The sequence below is a fragment of the Physella acuta genome, unplaced genomic scaffold, assembly GCF_028476545.2.
Source record: "Physella acuta isolate Inbredline_101_S28 unplaced genomic scaffold, ASM2847654v3 ptg000710l, whole genome shotgun sequence".
Classification (NCBI taxonomy): Eukaryota; Metazoa; Mollusca; class Gastropoda; family Physidae; genus Physella; species Physella acuta.
The window spans coordinates 243,556-265,284 of record NW_026732229.1 but is presented as its reverse complement, the minus strand read 5'-3'; the positions used below and the strand labels follow the sequence as shown (position 1 = coordinate 265,284).

The 21,729-nt window shown below is 39.5% G+C and overlaps 2 long non-coding RNA genes across 2 annotated transcripts; both read right to left on the bottom strand.

Annotated features, from left to right (window-relative positions):
- Positions 1–13,427: 13,427 nt before the first annotated feature.
- Positions 13,428–14,553, bottom strand: LOC131949728 (uncharacterized). Its single transcript, XR_009388189.1, has 3 exons — positions 14,450–14,553; positions 13,899–13,987; positions 13,428–13,617 (listed from the first exon to the last, which is right to left on the bottom strand). It is a non-coding gene; the product is annotated as an uncharacterized LOC131949728 (long non-coding RNA).
- Positions 14,554–15,648: 1,095 nt separating this feature from the next.
- LOC131949732 (uncharacterized) lies at positions 15,649–18,036 on the bottom strand. The gene is made up of 3 exons (XR_009388193.1): positions 17,987–18,036; positions 17,799–17,881; positions 15,649–15,776 (listed from the first exon to the last, which is right to left on the bottom strand). It is a non-coding gene; the product is annotated as an uncharacterized LOC131949732 (long non-coding RNA).
- Between the last annotated feature and the right edge of the window lie 3,693 nt (positions 18,037–21,729).

Sequence of the window (21,729 nt, the reverse complement as noted above, 5' to 3'; positions counted from 1 at the left end):
CCAAGATCCCATCAACATAGTTGGATTCCACCACCAAATTTAAAGACCCCAACAATAACAACATCGTGTCTAGATCTACGTACGCAATCAGAGTTTCTTCAAGGCATCTCTTCGTGGCGGCAAAGCCCCCCCCCCCCGCCCCAGAAAAAATTCTACCCCCCCCCCAAACGAAAGGAAATTTATATAATTTATATAGAAAATATATACTTTGAACAGTGTCCGTCCGCCCCCCCCCCCCCCTTAGAAAGTCTAGCCCCCCCCCCACCGAAAATTTCAAGTGCCCCCCCCCCCGGAGAAAAAAGTCTGGAAGAAACACTGCACCCAATATATCAATTCGAAGAGACATAGGTACTACAAGAGGCTGGCACTTATGCAGTAGTAATTAGTAATAAATTTATCTTTATAGTTCCAAATTATTTAAAAAATATCATTATTCAACATGGAAAATACTTTTATAAACTTTATTTCAGATTTCGGAAGCAAAACTACCGTGAAATCATTCTTTTCAAGAATGGCTAAAGACAACTATGACAGAATATCCGATAACCCGACTATCGTGTTTGTGTTTGCTATGGTCGCTATCCTTATAACGGTTTTCACCGTCTTTGCCAACGGTGTTGTCATCACAGCTGTCGTGTACGCACATGTACAACGTAAATACCACGGACAGACAAACAAGGTCAAGAGGTCAACGGCGGCCATGTTGCTGATGACATCCATGTCCGTCGTTGATTTTGTCGTCGGTCTTATCGTCATGCCCCTGTTTGTTCCTGAATTAATCGCTAATGGGAAAAACATTCTCGATTCTTCCTGGAACTGTGCCAAGTACCTCCTCGACGTCAGTTTATGCACCGTCTCCATCTACCACGTGGTCGTCATGGCAACCGACAGGTACCTGGCTGTATGCAGGCCGCTGGTGTACAAAGCGCTACCCATGAAGGTGACTTGGGTCATGCTAGCTCTATGCTGGACATTGCCAGCTATGATTTATTTACTGTTTCTCTCTGTAGACGCTATGTCCGGCGAGTTGACCAACAACTCAACCACCTCCACCAAATTTTGTGAGTATTCTTCAAGTCTGGCAACAAAAATCTTAATGGGCATCTTGGCGAATCTCCCGCTGTCAGTTGTTTACATTTTGTACGTCCTCATCCTTTTGGAAATCTACAAAATTAATCGCAGGAGAAAACTCTTCTTCGGGTTTCAAAAAAATCAGCGCCTACAGTCTAACCAGAAAGCAAGCAAATTAAATGGAGATTCTATCAAAGCTTGTAGCGATCATCCAAAATCACAAACTAACAAAACTCCTGCCAATTATGTAGGAAAGGATGTTTTATTAAATACACAGACAAGTGTATGTACAGCCACATGTACACAGGCAAGTGTATGTACAGCCACATGTACACAGACAAGTGTAAGTACAGCCACATGTAAACAGGCAAGTGTATGTACAGCCACATGTACACAGACAAGTGTATGTACAGCGACATATATACAAAGCTGCAGTGGAGAGACGTGTGGAATTCAAAAGGTTTCTACAAACACAGAACCTGCCATTGAACACTCAGATGTATGCTGTCATAATGCTTCTAGGAATGGAGAAGACGTCAGTCGTAATGGTCCTAAAGATGAAGAAGACGTCAATCGTGAGAAACTTGAGAATGGAGAAGACGTTCAACACAAAGACGTCAACAAAGAAACAATGCATCACCGGAAGAGCGTCAAAGCGCCCGCGGGAGGAAGTACGAGCAGCTTAAGGGCCGTGAAGACAATTGGAGAGATCGTCCTGTGTTTCAGTCTCTGCTGGTTGCCTTCCGCTGTTTACTTTCTCGTCCAAAGTTTTCTCGACATCCACATTCCTCCGAGGATTTATCTTGCGATAAGCTGGTTGGGTTTTCTTAACTCGGCCATTAATCCAGTCTTGTTGTACAAAAATCTTTCTATAAGGGCATCAGTCAAGTCACTTATATTCCCTGCAACAAAAATTAAACCGTAAACTTTAAATTTTTAAATAATAAAGGATATTACTTAACACAAGATAAATTTTGACAAATGTTTTGTAAAGCGACACATTTAAAAAAAAAAATTATTGCAATAAAAGATGAATTCAAATCATCCGATTTCGTTTATTCGAAGTTGTTCAGTACATTTGCATGTTTGTGATAAAAGAAATGTTTAGAGCAGTTGCACTTAGAATCTTTAGTAGAGTTGCGCTGCGTTTAATAAATGTTAAGGGTCTTTGTAATACATAATTATACAATCTGGTTTTGGTGTAGATTGTTTTGTAAAACTTGAAGTTATGTGTTAGTAGTTTTACAAATTTGGAAGAGGGTTAGAGTTATTTTCGTTTAGTATAAGTTTGGAGGTGTCGGTATGTCTAATCCTAAAAATATCTTGAAAAGAAATTATAAAAGCTTTCACGGGCAATACAGATGAAGTAAATGTGTTAGAGAAATTAAAAGGGTTCATAACCTGCGCAGACTCATCATGGAAATAGATTAAAAACTCACTCACAACGCAAACAGATTATAACACGCACACACAACCCCACTCTTCACGGATCAAAGACTCAGCCTTTTATTCCATTTGACATTACTAAACTCACCTTGAACTTTTTTAAAGAGTGAATAAAAACCTAAAACAAGTTCGTTAGACTTAATGGCGCTTAGTTTAATGGTATGCAATGACGTCAATCCTATGTGATAACTAAATTAACAAAGCCTGATACGTTGATTACCTGTCACGACATTAGATTAGTTTGTCCAATTATTACATTGCTAAAACTGCACACAACTAAAACGGCATTAAACGATTCCCACTGAATCAACAAACAGAAAATGACCCAGGTCTTTGTACAAATCAACCAGGTCATTTTAAAAGCTTTTATCCACTAAATATTGATCTAAGTCGGGAGAGATCAGCTAATGTAAAACATGGTGGCTGGATGGATTAGATAGGTGATGCGTGTCGTTATGTAACATGGAGACAGTATGACAAGTGGTAAGTGCTTGAAAAGATGTGTTTTCAAAAGTTTACAATTCTCATGTATCAGTTCACAGCGTAGGCTACATTTGTTACTATTTCTATTGCATGATTGTAGATTTAATTCAATTTGTACAACGTGTGTAGAAAACTATGCTACAATGTTGGCAAATAAATTTGATACTATGATATATATATATATATATATATATATATATATATATATATATATATATATATATATATATATATATATATATATATATAACGGTCAAAGCCCGAAGTGCGGCCAAAGCCCTTATTGGTCGGCTATCTTGGCCAAAGCCCGAAGAACTTAACACTAAGAGTGTATTTTGTACATTGGCCGGCCAATGCGCATACTAGCCGAGACGTACTGGCCAAAGTCCGAAGCGTTTAAACTTGGCCGGCCAATGCGCGCACTGGCCGGGATGTCCTGGCCCAGGTCCTATCTAGACTAAGTTGTGATCGCGTTTTCATTATTCTGAGTGCGGTTTCATTGTGAGTAACGTATTGTTTAGCTCTTGTTTGTATAGCATATATATGCAAGGCGACATGGACCAAAAGGGCCGTCAGACCTTGAGACAGACATAGCAGATGGCTGTCAAAACAAAAAAATGTAAATCCATGTTAGTTTCCATATATGGGCTACAATTGTATGTGACAGCTACCTCCGTGATGACGAGGTGAGATAATCATCAAAGAACAAATTCAAAGACAGTCGGCATCTTATTGATATGTAAAGTAACCCAGACGGCAGATACAAATTTATACTCAGTTACCAGGATCATTTAACCAAGTTCATATTGTTGCGAGCTTTTGAAACCAAAAGAGCAGAAGAAGTTGCTTACCAGCTGCTGGATATCTTCACGATTATTGGTGCCCCAAGTGTGCTTCAATCAGATAATGGAAGAGAATTTGTGAATCAAGTTATTTCTGAACTAAAGAACATGTGGCCTGAACTTAAACTAGTTCACGGAAAACCAAGGCATAGCCAAAGCCAAAGTAAATGAAACAGCTCATTGGGCTGAGAGTCTCAAATTCATTCAATTTATGAAAAATCATACTTTTCATCAAGGAATCCAACAATCGCCATACGAAGATCGTTTGGATGCAAACCAAAAGTGGGACTTAGCACTTCCAATCTACCAAGAGAGGCTCTCGATAATTTAGTTACTGAGGAAAATCTTGAGAACATTGAACAAGCAATGGAGGTTGCCATAAATGCAACGACATCCTCAGCTAACAAATCTGCTGCCGTGGCAATAATGTGGCCAACAGATTATGTATAGTTTGTGAAAAAGATTGTAGTGCAGCCAATTCTTGTGGATCCTGCGACAACGATGTCCATGCTATTTGCGAAATACCCAATGAAGCAGACGAAGGGTACAGAGGAAATATTACCTGCAGATTGTGTCACAACAGGTCAGCAGCTCATACTAGCTTGCAAACTCAAGGTGCTTAGATGCTTAAAACATCAAATACAAAATTTAAACAAGCTGAAGTGGGTGACAATGTACGCATCCGTATACCAGATGTTGACAGAGGTCGGGGTGATCCACGTTGCGTCATTGCAGTTGTCATGAACGTCGAGGGCGCTTTCTACAAATTAGGAACGGAACATGGTGTTCAAAAAAACTGTATGCTAGAAGTGAGTTTTCAATTCTTCACGAAAAACTGCTCTTATTATCGTCAGTTGGCACTGAGGAAAAATCACTACGAACCATCGCATCTTCACAATCATTGGCCGGCGGCCAAGGCTACTCTCGCTGCAATTGCACAACCAAGTGCACAAAAAATCGCTGCAACTGTAAAAATAACAAGCTATTATGTAATTCTAAATGCCATAAAAGTTTAGCTTGTTGTAACAAGTGATAATATTGATTGATTGAGAATATAGTACAATAAAATATTTGAATGTTTCTGTCATTTACTTTGATGAATAATCAATAAAGACTTAATTTAATGATCCTTACGGTATTAAAAAGTCTGCGCATGATCTTCTAATTCGGACTTTGACCGGTCGCCCCTAGCCAGATGATATTCTAATTCAGACTTTGGCCGGTCCACCATGGCCAGTCCGCGGACAAGCCGGCCAAAGACCGAAATCAAGAGCTATTTAAGACTTTGCCCGGTCCACCATGGCCAGTCCGCGGATTGGCCGGCCAAAGGCCGAATTCAAGCAAAGTTTTGGACTTTGACCGGTCAATGGTAGGCAATATTGGCCAATGCACGCATTGGCCGACTTCGGGCTTTGACCGTAACATATATATAAATACGGTTATATATATATATATATATATATATATATATATATATATATATATATATATATATATATATATATATATATATATATCTGTAGAGGAGACCCTTAAAACACATTTTGACATTCTACAGACCTACACAAGATACAATAATCACTTTTAAAGACCTACACAAGATACAATGATTACTTCTATAGACCTACACAAGATCCAGTGATCACTTCTAAAGACCTACACAAGATCCAGTGATCACTTCTAAAGACCTATACAAGACAGAATGAACAAAACAAACTGCTCCTCTCTTGGTATCGGCCTTGACCTCGGCGACCCAACCCTCACGACCCAGCCTCACCTTCTGGTAGCCCTGGCTACCTGTGGCTGTCTGGTCGCTACCTTCACCATCACATCCAACACTACCATCATCATTGCCCTCCTGCGCTCTCAGTTCCTGCACAAAACGGTCAGCAGACGTGGCGGTGACGTCATCAACAACATCAAACTTCTGACCATGTCCATGGCTATCTGTGACGCGCTGGTTGGGGCCATCTCCATGCCACTGAGCCTGGTCCAGATTGTGGACAACGGGAAATGGAGCCTGGGACGTAAACTTTGTGACGTCAAAACGGTGGTCGACGTCATGACGTGTACGGTTTCTGTGTACCACGTGATCAGCATGACGGTTGACCGGTACCTCAGCATCTGCCGTCCACTGGAGTACCGGAAACGTGTTACTAAATATAGATGTTGCATGCTCGCTGTATGCTGGTTGACACCTGTCCTCACCTTGTTGCTGCCCATTCTGCTAGGCTGGCACCAGAAAAAGGTGTCGAAGAGTTGATCACCTGCCTCAACCTCACGGGAGATTGCGTAAACCTGTTCAGTAGAGATTTCTTTATCTTTGCCTTCACTGTTTCATTAATCCTCCCCTACATTATGATGCTACTTTTATACTTTTTAATAATACGAGTGATTGTTTTCTCCGGTAAAAAATTCAATCGTTCTGATGGTGCCAGACGCACGACTACGCCAGCTATTGAAAACTTGTCTTGGAATAATAAAATTAAAAACATTTTCAAAAGAAAAACAACACAAGAAACTTCTACAAATGAAATTATACATTGCTCGTTGTATAAGACAATTTATACAGTTAATGTAAACAGTACTGCAGTAGGTCATCAGTGGACTACATTGGCTGGGAAGTTGGATAAGACCAAACTACGCGTACGTTCAAGACATACCAAGGCTTTTAGGTCAATCGGCGTGTTGATCTTCTGTTTCTCCGTGTGTTGGATACCTTTCGGAATTTTCGCGGCCATCTCTATGTCCAGATCACAGATATTGCCGAAATGGTCGATCATGACAATATCTTGGCTGGGTTTTCTCAACGCTGCCCTGAACCCCGTGATATTTTACTGCAACAAAAGTGTAAAAGCATCAGTCAAAGACTTGCTGTATGCATGTACTTGATAACGTGAGATGGGCAGTTTTGGTTCATATAGGACAAAATGGCGAGTAGGGTTAGTAGGGTATAGGTTTTAAAGAAGGAAGCATTTAGAGTGCGTTTTAATGGAATAGCGACGAATAGCCAACATTTTAAAGTCAAGTTCAGGCACCAAAAAGCAACGTTCGCAGCACAATCTTAACCTTCACCACAAACTCTAGTCCACTAGTCGATGGGGTAGGGTAGGGTTTACGTTATCTGTGTGGTAGTGTTTACTGATAATTTTAATGTTTTAGTACATAATTGTGCAAATGAATAAAATTTTAAATTTGTAACTTAAAAAAAATATTTAATAGTATTTTCAACTTATAAAAAGTATTTTCCGAAAGATTTACTGTATATATATATATATATATATATATATATATATATATATATATATATATATACATATATATATATATATATATATATATATATATATATATACATGCATATATATATATATATATTTATTTATTTATTTATTTATTTATATTTAATGTGTGTGTATGTGTTTGCTTGTTTGCGTGCCTGCATACTGGGATCAATGGCCTACATTTACCATAATGAAATGTAACAAACCGTTTCAATGGCAACAACTAATGTAATCAAATTACCCAAACAGACACATTTTAGTTGAACTAATCAGGGGTAAATAACCCATTAAATCCAGACCGTGTGATCAGCTGGTTATCTCCCTTGAGATGATCCTAGCAACCGAGCAATGTTAAGGGTGTTCGTGCTATCTTCCATTAACTAAAACAATGACACAGCATCAGTTTCTCACATAGAGCACCATTCTTTCTAACTCTGGTTTAGCTCAAGTAGAGACTGAATAAAACTGTGATGTTATATAATCATGGGAAATAACTTTTGGTTTTGGATGTATTGAACAATCAATAAAATAAGCGAGGTATGTGTTTTACTGTTGATATTTTTCGTATACTCGTTGATTTGGAGTTAACAATTCTACCGGGTTTTTTTTACAACAAGTTGTTGATGATGCTCGGAGTTACACAATATAGTGTTGATAATTCACGGATGCTACTCGACAAAACGTTGATTCTTGTGATGTCAGTAATGATGACATAAGTTGATAACCTTATGATATGTGTTATAAGGTCCTCATTCTGAGGTCAGTGTGTTGGAATTAAATATATTTTATTTTCAAAGACATAATATCACTGTCAGTTATTGTGTGTATTTCAATTTTTCAATAGAAATTATTTGTTTTTTATAGTGTTTTGACGTACATCAGCAGCTGATTTGAAAGACAAAATCAAACAAATATTTTTTTAAAAAATTAAATCTATCCAATATAGTTTTACCCATCGCTTAAAATTTTCTTGCCCTGTTATAGTTTTAGCTTTTTTTTTTTGGCAAACACTAAAATATTACTGTTGTATCTAACCTAAACTATATTAGATAAATCTAACTCAGAAATCTAACTTTTTTACTTGCCTTTTTTTTTTATTTTAACTGTAACCATTTTTATCTAACCCTAACCATTATTTTTTTAGCGCAATTTCCATTCTGGAGAATTGCGTTTATTAACCCGTCATTTCTGGATGTATGAATGTATGAATGGATGGATGGATGTGTGTCCGCAGCTTTAAGTCGTATCTCCTCCTCAACGAAGCAATATCGATGACTAGTTCCAAAAGCAATTATGTTAAGCAAGTTACGAGGATGAACATAGGCCATAAAAATTCCGGGTTTCTTTCATGGATTTCCCGGAAAAGCCAAAAAACCTCGAAAAAAAAGCAGTTTTTGGCCCATATCTCGGCAAACAGACCAATTAGCGACTTGAAACATGTACCAATCGATTCCTGCCATAATTTAGAACAATATTGCCGAAGAAAGTTTTCAAAAATATCCTTTCGTTCGGTCACAAATTTTTTTTTGAATTAATTAAAATTTGGACCGAATTAGTTGGCATATTTATCCAACCACACCACACGCGTCATCACGTTCAATAGCTGCGCCATCACGTTCAATGGCTGCGCCATCACGTTCGGTAGCTAGGCGCGCAATGGTTTTTTAGTCATGTAACTCTATTGTAAATAAAACATGTAAAATACTGAAAAAAAATTAATAATAATAACAATTGAATATTCTAATGTCATCCAAAACAAAGCTTCCCTGAAAATTTCATCGCGCTAGCTAACTGGGAAGTGCCAGAAATTTCGATCGCAAGATTTGATTGGAAAGACAAACAAACAGAGACGAAAGCAAGTTAAAGAAAACGTGGGAAAAAACGTTTTAATAACTAACCAATGGTTTTACTAACCCTGCTCTTGATTTACGCTACGACAGAGCTATTTTTAGATAACATAAGGAAATTGCGCATAAATGTTACTAGACTTTTTAATTAACTTGTTTATCTTACCATAACCATTACGTTTTTTTAATCTAACCTTATCCACTATTGTTTCATCTAACTCTAACCATTACTGTTTTATCTAACCCTAACCACTTATGCTTTATCTATACCCTAACCACTTTTATCTAACCCTAACCACCAGATTAAGAAAATTATGATGAACCTAAGCTGGTGTAACCACACAGGCCCGCCACATCTAAAACTCATCACAGCTGATGACAACGCCCTCAGCCTTTTCGTCGTCTTCATCAGCATCGTCACCTGCGCAACCATCGTCGGCAACCTCCTCATCCTTCTCTCCCTCGTCCACTACCGTATCGTCCAACGCCGGACCTTCTACAACCCCACCAAGAGCGACAGCACCATCACCACCATGTTGATGACGTCCATGGTTATCGCGGACTCCTGTGTTGGACTTTTAGTCATGCCTTTAGGAGTTGTTGAAATCCACGATAATGGGAAATGGAGGTTTGGTTTTGAACTCTGTTCGATCCGAAGTCTTTTCGATCTCATATGTATTTCGTTATCGATCTATCACGTCATATCGATGGCAATCGATCGATATCTCGCGATTTGCTGGCCGTTGGTGTACCGGAGACTGACCAGAAAAATCGGATTTGTGATGATCGGGGTGTGTTGGGTGACGCCCGTTGCCGTGGTGATGATACCGGTTCTGGTGGGGTGGCACCACCCGGGGGAGGAGATGACGAGCCGGTGCGCGCGGGAGATGGGGATATGCCTGATTGGGTTCACCCAGCGGTTCATGTTCTCCATCTTCGTCATGGGCTTCTACCTTCCCTTCGTCGCCATCTTTGTTCTCTACTGCTGCATCGTCAGGCAACTTGTTCGTTCGGGCGGGAAACAGCGGAACTTCGATCTTGGGTCCGGGTCTTTGAACCCAGGGTCCAAGTCTCTAAAAGCCTTCTCCCGTTCTTTCAAATTTGGGTCTTTGAATTCCAGTAGACTGAAATCATGGAAATCGAAACCTGCGACATATTTTAGAAGAAGTTTTAAAAACTCAATTGGTGTTACGGACAGACCTTTGAAACAACCAGAGGAGAACGCACATTGTGTGGTTGATCCTATCTTCTTTGTTTCGATTGGGAAAACGTCAACAACTGCAACAGATCATTGCTCTGTGAATACGTGTAAGAGTGTAGGAGAATCGCCTAAAGCGAAGCCGACTAATCACCGCAATACTAAAGAACTAAAGAATCTTGACTCGGTAAACAATACTAAAATTTTAAACGCCAAAGCTCCAGCAACTTTTAACGATCAAAAGATAGAAACTTCGAAAAGTGATACTAACACTATGTCTTCACTAGACAAGGATTACAAAGACAACAAGGCATCATTACAGAAAGATCAAACTCTCCAAGACAATGACGTCACCTTCCACCGGATCCACCCATCTTTAAAATGCAGCTTCCGGCACGTGAGCCCCAAGCGTAAGGCTGTCCGTACCATCGGGATCGTTGTCCTTTGCTTCTACCTGTGCTGGTTCCCCACCAGCATTGTAGGACCAATGTCCTTCTTCAGGACTTCCGGCGTACCGACCTGGGTCCTGCTGTTCTTCAACTGGGTTGGCTTCACAAACTCCGCCATCAACCCCGTTCTCTTCTGTTTCAATCACACAGTTAGAGGTGCGCTAAAGCTATTTATAGACCGCTTGCTGTCGTTGTTTTACTTCAGGAAAAATTATATAGAATAAAACGGTTGAATATTTTCTAAAGCGAATTTGTCATCAAACATTGAAGATTTTTTTTTAAAGTTAGAAACATTGAGCTGTGTATTTTAAAGTGAGAAACGAGTTGCATATATTAAAATTAAAAACATTGAGTTGTATATTTTAAAGTGAGAAAAATTGAGTTGTATATTTTCAAGTTAGAAACATTAAGTTAGAAAAAGTGAGTTGTATATTTTAAAGTTAGAAACATTAAATTGTACATTTTGAAGTTTGCAACATTGAGTTGTATATTTTAAAGTTAGAAACTTGAGTTGTATATTTTAAAGATAGAAACATTAAGTTGTAGATTTTAAATTTTACAACATTGAGTTGTATATTTTAAAGTTAGAAACATTAAGTTGTAGATTTTAAAGTTTGCAACATAGATTTGTATATTTTATAGTTAGAAAAAGTGAGTTGTATATTTTAAAGTTAGAAACTTGAGTTGTATATTTTAAAATTAGAAAAATAAAGTTGTATATTTTAAAGTTAGAAACATTCAGTTGTGTATTGTTGATTATATATGTTAGTGTCAAATAGATCAGGATTGTAGCCAGGACTTTATCAACTTGCAATCTCTCTAAACACGACATTTGAACATATTGAAAAAAAATGTTTACATTAGGCGGTATGCAGACCTTCACTATTTCACAGTCTGGCATTAAACTTGTTGCACTCGCAAAGTTTATTTGAATATTTTTAAATAACTCGTTTTATTTTTGGGACAGTGTGGTGGAATGGTAGAGCGTTCGGAAAATGTTCGGAACTGTATGGTCAGCTTGGCAGAGTGTTGACCATACCATCTCTTCATATGACTATTTCTTCATCTGCCCCATGTCTGAAAGGGGAACCACTTTTTTCTTTACTTTTGCAGATTAGCTAACACATTTGATCATACAAACTTAAATGTATTTTTGTTTTATAATTTTTATACTGCTTTTTTTGTTGTTATTATATATGGTAGGTTACTAAAGATAATTGTAAGTAAATTAAAAAAAAATAAAAAATCTACATTTTTTTTGTCGTCACTTTTTAGTTTCATTATTTCGTTATGAGGGGGAAGGGGGCAGCGCCCCATCTCCCGAACAGTTGCATGAAAGAAACACTGTATTTAACTAGACAGATGAAGTGTATATACATGGTTTAACCGCGAGGTTTAACACACACATACAAGGTTTAACAGAGATGTTACCCATAAGGACAGAAACAAATAATGATTTATTTAAAGTATTAATTTCATGGAGTGTTAATACCATACCGATGAATGTCAGGTCGAGCTGTTCTGTTCTAGGTCAGGTCACTCTGACATTAGCGACCAGCAGACTAGAGTTTGAATAATGTGCGCTAATCAATACACGAGGTCATACATTTGTTTAGGAAAATGTATACGTATTTATGTGTGAATATATGTGTGCATATGTATTGTGTGTAGGTGTGTGTGTGTGTGTGTGTGTCACCAGCAACATTACAAAGCCTGTAGTTCAATCAAATGGGCTGACAAATGTAAACATTCCCCTCCAGAAAAGTTCACTATATGTGACTTGTAGTTTTACTTCAACACGTTAGTTGGAAAAAGTGGTATTTTTATTAAAACAAATATGCTTTGGCAGTCTAATAAAGATGTCACATTCTGGTTGGGGGTGGGGAGGTGTCGAATTGTTGCGATGATTATCGAAGTAAAATTTACAGGGAGGGGGGGGGGGGGGTCGAGTGATGTTGTAAAAACAAGTAAGAAACTATTTTCAACTGCATATTGCAAATTATTTTTTTTTTTTTAAAGACAATCTTGTAATTTGCAAAAAACATTTTTTTAAATACATATTGGAAGTTAATTTGATTTTTAAAAAAGACATTATTGTAATTTGTAAAAAAAAAAATAACTGCATATTGGATGTTATTTTGGAATTTTTTTAAAAGACAATCTTGTAATTTGAAAAAAAAAAGTGTTCAAATTTACGAAACCATGACTCAGAATTGTTATGACGTAAACCATAACAGAGAGAGAGAGGGGGTAGAGGGAAGAGAGCTTAGCAGATAGTAGTTTTTCCCTAAACACGAACGAGCGAATCATTTCAAAAGAGATCTGACTTTTGACTAGAATGTAGCTTGTAAATTCCCGTGTCCCATGTTACCTGTGCAGTGTTATTTAATTACTTGATATCAATCAAATTAACATCAGGATCAAACAGAATTCCCCTCGATTTCTAGACAAATTCAAACTCATTAAAAAGATTTATTCTTTCACTTAAAAAATAAAGTTCATAAGTAAAGCTTTTTGGGAAAGGACTAAATTTTCGGCGGAGGGGTAGGGGCACTGTTAAAGGTGCATATTTTCAATTTAAACTATTACGTTTAAGTGGGGTCGAGTGGGGGGGGGGGGGCGCTCCCCCTGAAGAGAAGTCTGAAAGAAAGACTGAATATGACGAAAATAAAATGCAAAGCTAAATAAAATATTTTATAAAGGTTTTTCTCATAGAATGGCTTTCTCAACGCTTCGTTGTATAGACACACTCTACAATAAATGAGGAACCAGTTTCGAGAATTAAAATAAAAATCCAACAAAGAATCACTTCAGTTATTTTTTTATTATTTCCATCAGTACTGACGAGTTCTCGACTACTTTATTTTTCCACCAGTACTGAGAATCGAGCACTCGACTAGCTCGCCATTATCGGGCGGTTCTCTCCTGCCCCTGAGAGATCCTAGTCCTGTCCCCCGGGAACGCCATATCCGCAAACATGTGGTTATCCACAAGGGTCTAAAAACAGAATGGGTTTAATTCATTAATTTTCACTTCAGGTATAAATTTAATTTTTGTCAAACGAACTTTTCAAAATCAATAAAATCCAAAAATTGATATGTGTATATTGTAAAAAAATAAATGAAATCCAAAAATGTATATGTGTAAAAAATTGTAAAAAAATAAATGAAATCCAAAAATTGATATGTGTATATTGTAAAAAATCAATAAAATCCAAAAATTCATATACGTATATTGTAAAAAAAATGTATCTGTAAATGTGATAAAGATAAAACTACCAGATAGCCAAAACTGGGATCAGATACAGCAGATACCGTGGTTGCAAAGACCGCCAGAAAAAGGAACAGCATTACAAGTTTCATCATTGCTGAAATAATCACAAACATCTATGGTGACATTTGAAACATTCATACACATCTTAGATGATATATGACACAATCACATCTTAGCTGAAGCAATAACACACATTACACCGGATGTATGAAGTAATCACACATATTACACCTGATGTATGAGGTAATCACACACATTTTAGCTGATCTATGAAACAGTTACACACATTAAAGATTATATGTGAAACAATCATACACATTATAGGTGATATTTGAAAAACAGACCTTAGCTGACATGTGAAACAATCATACACATATAAAACACTCACACAGATCTTTGCTGATATGTGAAACAATCATACAAAACTATGTTTATTTAAGAAAAGTGGCGCCCCTTTCAGAGCGGGTCCGGGAAAAAAAATGTCCTCCCCCCCCCCCCTTGCTGTTAGATAAAGCGAAATATAACGATCAAGAACCAAAATTTAATGTATACTTACAAATCTATGTTCTGTTGTAGATCAAGAACTAAAATTTGATGTAGGTGGGTTCTAATTGAGTTGATCAAGTTTGGCGACTCATTTAGTTTTTGGCTTTTATAGGAACTTCCTCATTATTTAATATACAAGTATGCACCCACATAGCTAGCAAATCAGTATAATTAGCTTTGATAAGGTTAAAATATAGAATGGAAATCCGTATGTTTTAAATCTAAACAACACTCCCAAGAGGGTGCCCATATGATTTCTAATCAGACAAATTCCTGTTTGGTATAGTCATCAAAACATGTGAATCATATATAATATATAATATATACATATATATATATATGCAATGCGCCCCGAGAAAATGTGCATTGAGAAAAAAGTGCAAAGAGAAAGATGCGCACACAAAGAAACGCGCTAACAGAAAATTGCTAGCGCATTTTTGCGCTTTTTCTGTTGCGCATTTTTCCGTTGCGCATGTTTCTGGTAACCCATTATTACACTACATTTAAATTTCACCAAGTCCTTCATATAGAAATGATATGGAAAACGAAACTAAGCTCAACCACGACATAAATTTCCGTACTACCTACCATATTGTACAGCCCATGTCATGTAGGTTTATACAACTAAATATCAAACGTATCCTATATGTCGCCGTGATAAATCTCACACTGTCGTTGGGAGCATACAAGGCTGCAGTTGTCTGATATAGGAGGGGGGGGGGGGGTAGACAGATATCGGGTTGGCCATCATCTTACTCGCCCGACCACGCCGTCCCCAAAAATAATTACTTAGCTATTTTTTTTTAAATAGTGGCCTAGCGGTAGAGAGCTTGAATGCTAACTAGTAATTCTCGAGTTCGAATCCGGGTTGAAGTCAGTAGATCGTCCATGAGTCCACCCAGCTCTAATGGGTACCTAACTCACGTTAGGGAAGTAAAGGCGGCTGGGCTTAGTGCCGACCACGCTATCCCTTCATATGCCGAGGTCACAGATAAAATTGCCCCATAGACCGTCAGGTTTGGAAGGGGAACTTTACATTACTTGACTATTTTAAATTGCCCTTTTGAAACTTTCAAATGTGACATTTATTTCTATTAATATATAATTTATTTTAAAGATTAATCTCTTATTGTATTTATACATTAGAATACAAAACAAACAAGTGACTTTTTAAAATTTATTTATTTATTTCTGTCAGTATTATGTACATAGTTCTCAACTAGCTACATAATTTTGCGCACATTTCGATCAACATCAGCTTCTCCTAACTTTGTATAGTTTTCAATGATGTCATCGATCCAGTCATCTCCTCCATTGCGCAATTCATCTTCTTCGTTCTGAAAAACAATAATGGTAAAATTAAATTTGGTTTTATTAAGTTATTAGTTTAGCACATGTTGGTAAGAAATTACTTCATTTTTAATCGAAAAGTAGATTGCAATTTCCTCAAAAATTATTTACGTGTCAACATGTCATTTGTCATATGTCACGTTGACTCTTACTTCAACCTGCTTTTCTGTCTGAATTAGCTTCTACAGCCTGTGTCCAACCCAGTATAAAACTGCAAGGAAGAAATAGATCGATTTGTGTTTTCTCTCTTAGGGGTCGTCCATAAACGACGTCACACTCGTAGGGGGAGGGGTGTAACGGACACCAATCTATCAGCCAGATAGATGGCGAACGCTCCCGGATTCGTTTAACTGATTACACACAGATGGCGACAAGCCTAAATAAAAGAAAATTGACTCACTAGTTCGCTAGGACTCGTAATTGATGTCTAGGGGAAACACTAGAGAAACTAATGATGCCAACAAAACCTTTAATCTGCATATAACTTGTAATGAGTGTACAAAGTCGTGGCAGAACACTAGATTTATACAAGAATAAAATGGATATACAGAAGGAACAAAACCCAACTTACAATTCGTGGGAATAAATAGTATGATACACTATCACAGCTTTAAACACTTCAGAAAAATCACCACTGTATACATAACACTGCTATAAGCATAAAGAATTACTTAATCACAAGTATTATAACAACTTAATACTGCACGGCAACACACAGGGCTTATCTCTCTTCAACGACGTCTGACCAAAGACTGCCGCGAGACACCTGTGGGCAATCTATTTATAGACTTAGGTAACATGGAAGGTCACCTTCAAATCATAAGACCATTGGCTGGGGTGGTCATCTGGTCTGAAACAATCAATCATCTCTCGATGGAAAATTTCTGAGTCTAAGACTCTCTTAGTAAGACAGCGGAAAAAACCGGTTATTGCACCACAGACCATATATGGTATTATAACAAATGTCAAACTAAAAATAAAACCTTACTAGACCTAAGTAGGTCACAGGGGGGATGTAGTTTCAGCCGTTATTTTGCGTTTTAGGAAACCGTTTTAATAAATTGGAATTAGATTGATTAAAATACTGTATGTTGACAGTTCAGACAAGATTTTAGAAAAATATGGATGTTTTAGAAAAATGCAACTGTAATTTTGAGGGGGAGGGGATGTAGGCTGTTGTAGGCTGAGTTGTTACGTCATTTTAGGGGGGTGGTCTGACGATGTGTGACGGTGGGGAGTGGAGGAGGTAAAAATCGTCATAAAAAACTTGACGTCATTTATGGATGACCCATTAGATGGGTAGCTGTCTCCAACTTACGAGCATCATCAATCGGAGCTCGGAACTTTTGGAGGCTGCAATCATGAATAAAAGTAAAGTTTCCCTTTCAAACCTGACTGTCTATGGGGCAAGTGAAGTAGAGTTCACTTGTTTCTGTGACCTCGGCATATGAAGAGATAGTGTGGTCAGCACTATGCCCAGCCGCTTTTACTTTCCCTAACGTGAGTTAGGTACCCATCAGAGTTAGGTGGACTCAGGGACGGTCTACTGACTGAACCCGGATTCGAACTCGAGACTTACGGGTTAGCAGTCCAGCTCTCTACCGCTAGACCACTCCGTCCCAATCATTAATAAATCTAAAAAATTTTGTTAAATTATTATTTTAAATTAGTAAAACAGAAAGGCAGACACATTATAAGGAACTGCCTGTATTATCTTCTTCTTCGTTCTTATTTTAGTGTTGAAAGGGATCCCCTCCAACAAGATAAAGTATACGTATTAACTGATTATGCGCCGTTGAGGCCATTGACTCCTATTTCAGCCTGCTTTTGTTTTTGGATTTGCTTCCATAGCCTTTGTCCAACCAAGAACAAACTACAGGGCAGCAGTTGTTTGATTTTGGAGTTGTCTCTCATAAAATAGTGGCTGTCCCCAGCTAACGAGCCTCATCTGACCGAGTCCTCTGCTCTAAAATGTACGTGGACGTAATTAGAAAACAAAGGGACACTACCAGAGATCTAGCCGTGGTCCTGGCAGACAGAGTTGTCGTACAGACTGCCAGACACACAAGCAGAATCAAAAGTTTCATCGCACCTGGAAATAAAATCACACACCTTAACGGAGAATCAATAACAATATAAAATTAATTTCGTTGAATTTAGATTCGGTAAAATGTTATTGTAGTTGTTCTATACTTACAAGTAGTTGATAAGTTCTGGTCGGGATTCTGTTGTAAGGAGCAAATTTGGTGTTGGCTTTATTAAGGATATGGCGTTTTATAGGTATATCTGTAATATGATGCAATTAGCTGTTTTTGTTTGTATCAAATTAGAATATCTTTCTTTTGTAATGCTAAGATGGTTAAATACACAATGGACATGCATTATATTGATGTTCAACAATCACCATGACAAAGGGCGCGCATAAATTTATATGAAGAAGGTCAAGGTGACCTTTGACATGAGTGAGTACATTTAAACCGACTTGAACAAGGAACTCATTTGGGGAATCGTAATTCAAGTCTAAAAAGGGGAGGTGGGGAATAGTGCTAGGGGAGGTGTGAACTAGTGTTAGGGGAGGTGTGGACTTGTGTTAGGGGAGGTGGGGACTGGTGCTAGGGGAGGTGTGGTCTAGTGCTAGGGGAGGTGTGGAATAGTGCCACGGGAGGAGTGGACTAATACTAGGGGAGGGGAGGTGTGCACGTGCTAGGGCAGGTGTGGACTAGTCCTAGGGGAGGTGTGGACTAGTGCTAGGGGAGGTGTGGGCTAGTGCTATGGGTGGTGTGGACTGATGCTAGGGGAGGTGTGGGCTAGTACTAGGGGAGGTGTGGACTGGTACTAGGGGAGGTGTGGACTAGTGCTAGTGAAGGTGTTGACTAGTGCTAGGGGAGGTGTGGACTAGTGCTAGGGGAGGTGTGGACTAGTGCTAGGGGAGGTGTGGGCTAGTGCTAGGGGAGGTGTGGACTGATGCTAGGGGAGGTGTCGGCTAGTACTAGAGGAGGTGTGGGCTGGTACTAGGGGAGGTGTGGACTTGTGCTAAGCGAGGTGTGGACTAGTGCTAGTGAAGGTGTGGACTGGTGCTAGGGGAGGTGTGGAATAGTACTAGGGGAGGTGTGGACTAATACTAGAGGAGGGGAGGTGTGCACGTGCTAGGGCAGGTGTGGACTAGTGCTAGGGGAGGTGTGGACTAGTGCTAGGGGAGGTGTGGATTGGTGCTAGGAGAGGTGTGGACTGGTGCTAGGAGAGGTGTGGGCTAGTGCTAAGGGAGGTGTGGACTAGTGCTAAGGGAGGTGTGGACTAGTGCTAGGGGAGGTGTGGACTAGTGCTAGGAGAGGTGTGGGCTAGTGCTAAGGGAGGTGTGGACTAGTGCTAGGGGAGGTGTGGGCTAGTGCTAGGGGAGGTGTGGGCTAGTGCTAGGGGAGGTGTGGACTAGTGCTAGGGGAGGTGTGGACTAGTGCTAAGGGAGGTGTGGACTAGTGCTAGGGGAGGTGTGGACTAGTGCTAGGGGAGGTGTGGACTAGTGCTAGGGGAGGTGTGGGCTAGTGCTAGTGAAGGTGTGGACTAGTGCTAGGGGAGGTGTGGACTGATGCTAGGGGAGGTGTCGGCTAGTACTAGAGGAGGTGTGGACTGGTACTAGGGGAGGTGTGGACTTGTGCTAAGCGAGGTGTGGACTAGTGCTAGTGAGGGTGTGGAATGGTGCTAGGGGAGGTGTGGAATAGTACTAGGGGAGGTGTGGACTAATACTAGAGGAGGGGAGGTGTGCACGTGCTAGGGCAGGTGTGGACTAGTGCTAGGGGAGGTGTGGACTAGTGCTAGGGGAGGTGTGGATTGGTGCTAGGAGAGGTGTGGACTGGTGCTAGGAGAGGTGTGGGCTAGTGCTAAGGGAGGTGTGGACTAGTGCTAAGGGAGGTGTGGACTAGTGCTAGGGGAGGTGTGGACTAGTGCTAGGAGAGGTGTGGGCTAGTGCTAAGGGAGGTGTGGACTAGTGCTAGGGGAGGTGTGGGCTAGTGCTAGGGGAGGTGTGGGCTAGTGCTAGGGGAGGTGTGGACTAGTGCTAGGGGAGGTGTGGACTAGTGCTAAGGGAGGTGTGGACTAGTGCTAGGGGAGGTGTGGACTAGTGCTAGGGGAGGTGTGGACTAGTGCTAGGGGAGGTGTGGGCTAGTGCTAGTGAAGGTGTGGACTAGTGCTAGGGGAGGTGTGGACTAGTGCTAGGGGAGGTGTGGACTAGTGCTAGGGGAGGTGTGGACTAGTGCTAGGGGAGGTGTGGGCTAGTGCTAGGGGAGGTGTGGACTAGTGCTAGGGGAGGTGTGGACTAGTGCTAAGGGAGGTGTGGACTAGTGCTAGGGGAGGTGTGGACTAGTGCTAGGGGAGGTGTGGACTAGTGCTAGGGGAGGTGTGGGCTAGTGCTAGTGAAGGTGTGGACTAGTGCTAGGGGAGGTGTGGACTAGTGCTAGGGGAGGTGTGGACTAGTGCTAGGGGAGGTGTGGACTAGTGCTAGGGGAGGTGTGGTCTAGTGCTAGGGGAGGTGTGGACTAGATTAAGAGGAAGCGAGGAATAGGAATTGGGGGAAGAAAAGCTCTGATAAATGTACAGTCTATAAAATTAAATAAAAAATATACAGTTGTATGTATGTTGTATATTTGGGACGACGTGGTCGAATCATAGAGCGTTGGGTTGCTCGTCGTAAGATCAAAAGTTCGGATCTCTTATCGGACTTGCGACTGTGGGATGTCCCTGAGTCCACTCAAATCTCAAGGTAACAGACTCATGTTGGGTAAACTATAGGCGGCTGGGCATAGTACTGACCACACCATCCTTTAATACACCGAGGTTAAGAACCGTATGAACTCTACATCTTCCCAATAGATCGCTTGGTCTGTAGATAAACGTTACTGTATGTATTAAAATAGCTTTAATACACAATGTGTGTATACAAAGACACTACTTGCAAAGTAGCTGCTATCTCATAAGAAATAGATTTAGCAAATTCGTATGTCTCTTTAAAAATCAAATCTGAAGGCTTAATGTAAATCTAAAACAAAATCCCATTTCATAGAACATTATTATAAGGGTGTCATCCACAAATGACGTCACGCTTTTGTGACGATTTTTACCTCCTCCCCCCCCCTCCGTCACATATCGTCACAAAAAGCCAGACCCCCCCCCCCTAAAATGACGTCACACCTCAGCCTACAACCCCCCCTCCTCAAAATTGCAGTTGAATTTATTTATTTTTTTAATCTTCTCTGAACTCGGTCACAATAGAGTATTTTAATCATTTCCTATTACAATTTATTAAAACAGTTTTCTAAAACGCGAAATAACGTCTTATATTCGTTTTCTTACAATGCTTTTTTATAATGCAAAAGTGTGACGTCGCACAATCTGAACCCCCCTCCCCCTCATCACACACCGTCACAAAATTACAGACCCCTCCCCTCCCACCTACGAGTATGACGTCATTTGTGGACGACCCCTAAAAACTTTTTAAATTTCTCCTTAAGGCGCTTTACTGTAAAACCTTTGAAAAACCAGCCTTTGTTAAATAATATAATTCCTGTACATAAACAGTTTGAGGTTACTGGATAAGTAGATTAAGTTGTTTGTTTGGTTATTTTAAGTCGACCCAGGATTGTTTGAAGTTACAGAAAACTGATAGGGCTTAGAACTGACAAAGTATTTTTAATATATCCATGTTACAGAGACAACAGAACTACCTTAGATGTCCTATTAGATTACTTATTTCCCTTTATTAAAGGATTCATGCAAATTACTCATTGAATTAGGCGGATATTTGAAGCAAACATGGAAATAATTATGACAAATTACATTATAATTAATTCCTATTTTTCCATATCAGCAATCAAAAGTTTTCCATAACTGCATGATTATTCTAATTAAAGGCACGAAAAATTGTGGGAGAGAATGTTCCAGTGTTGTGAT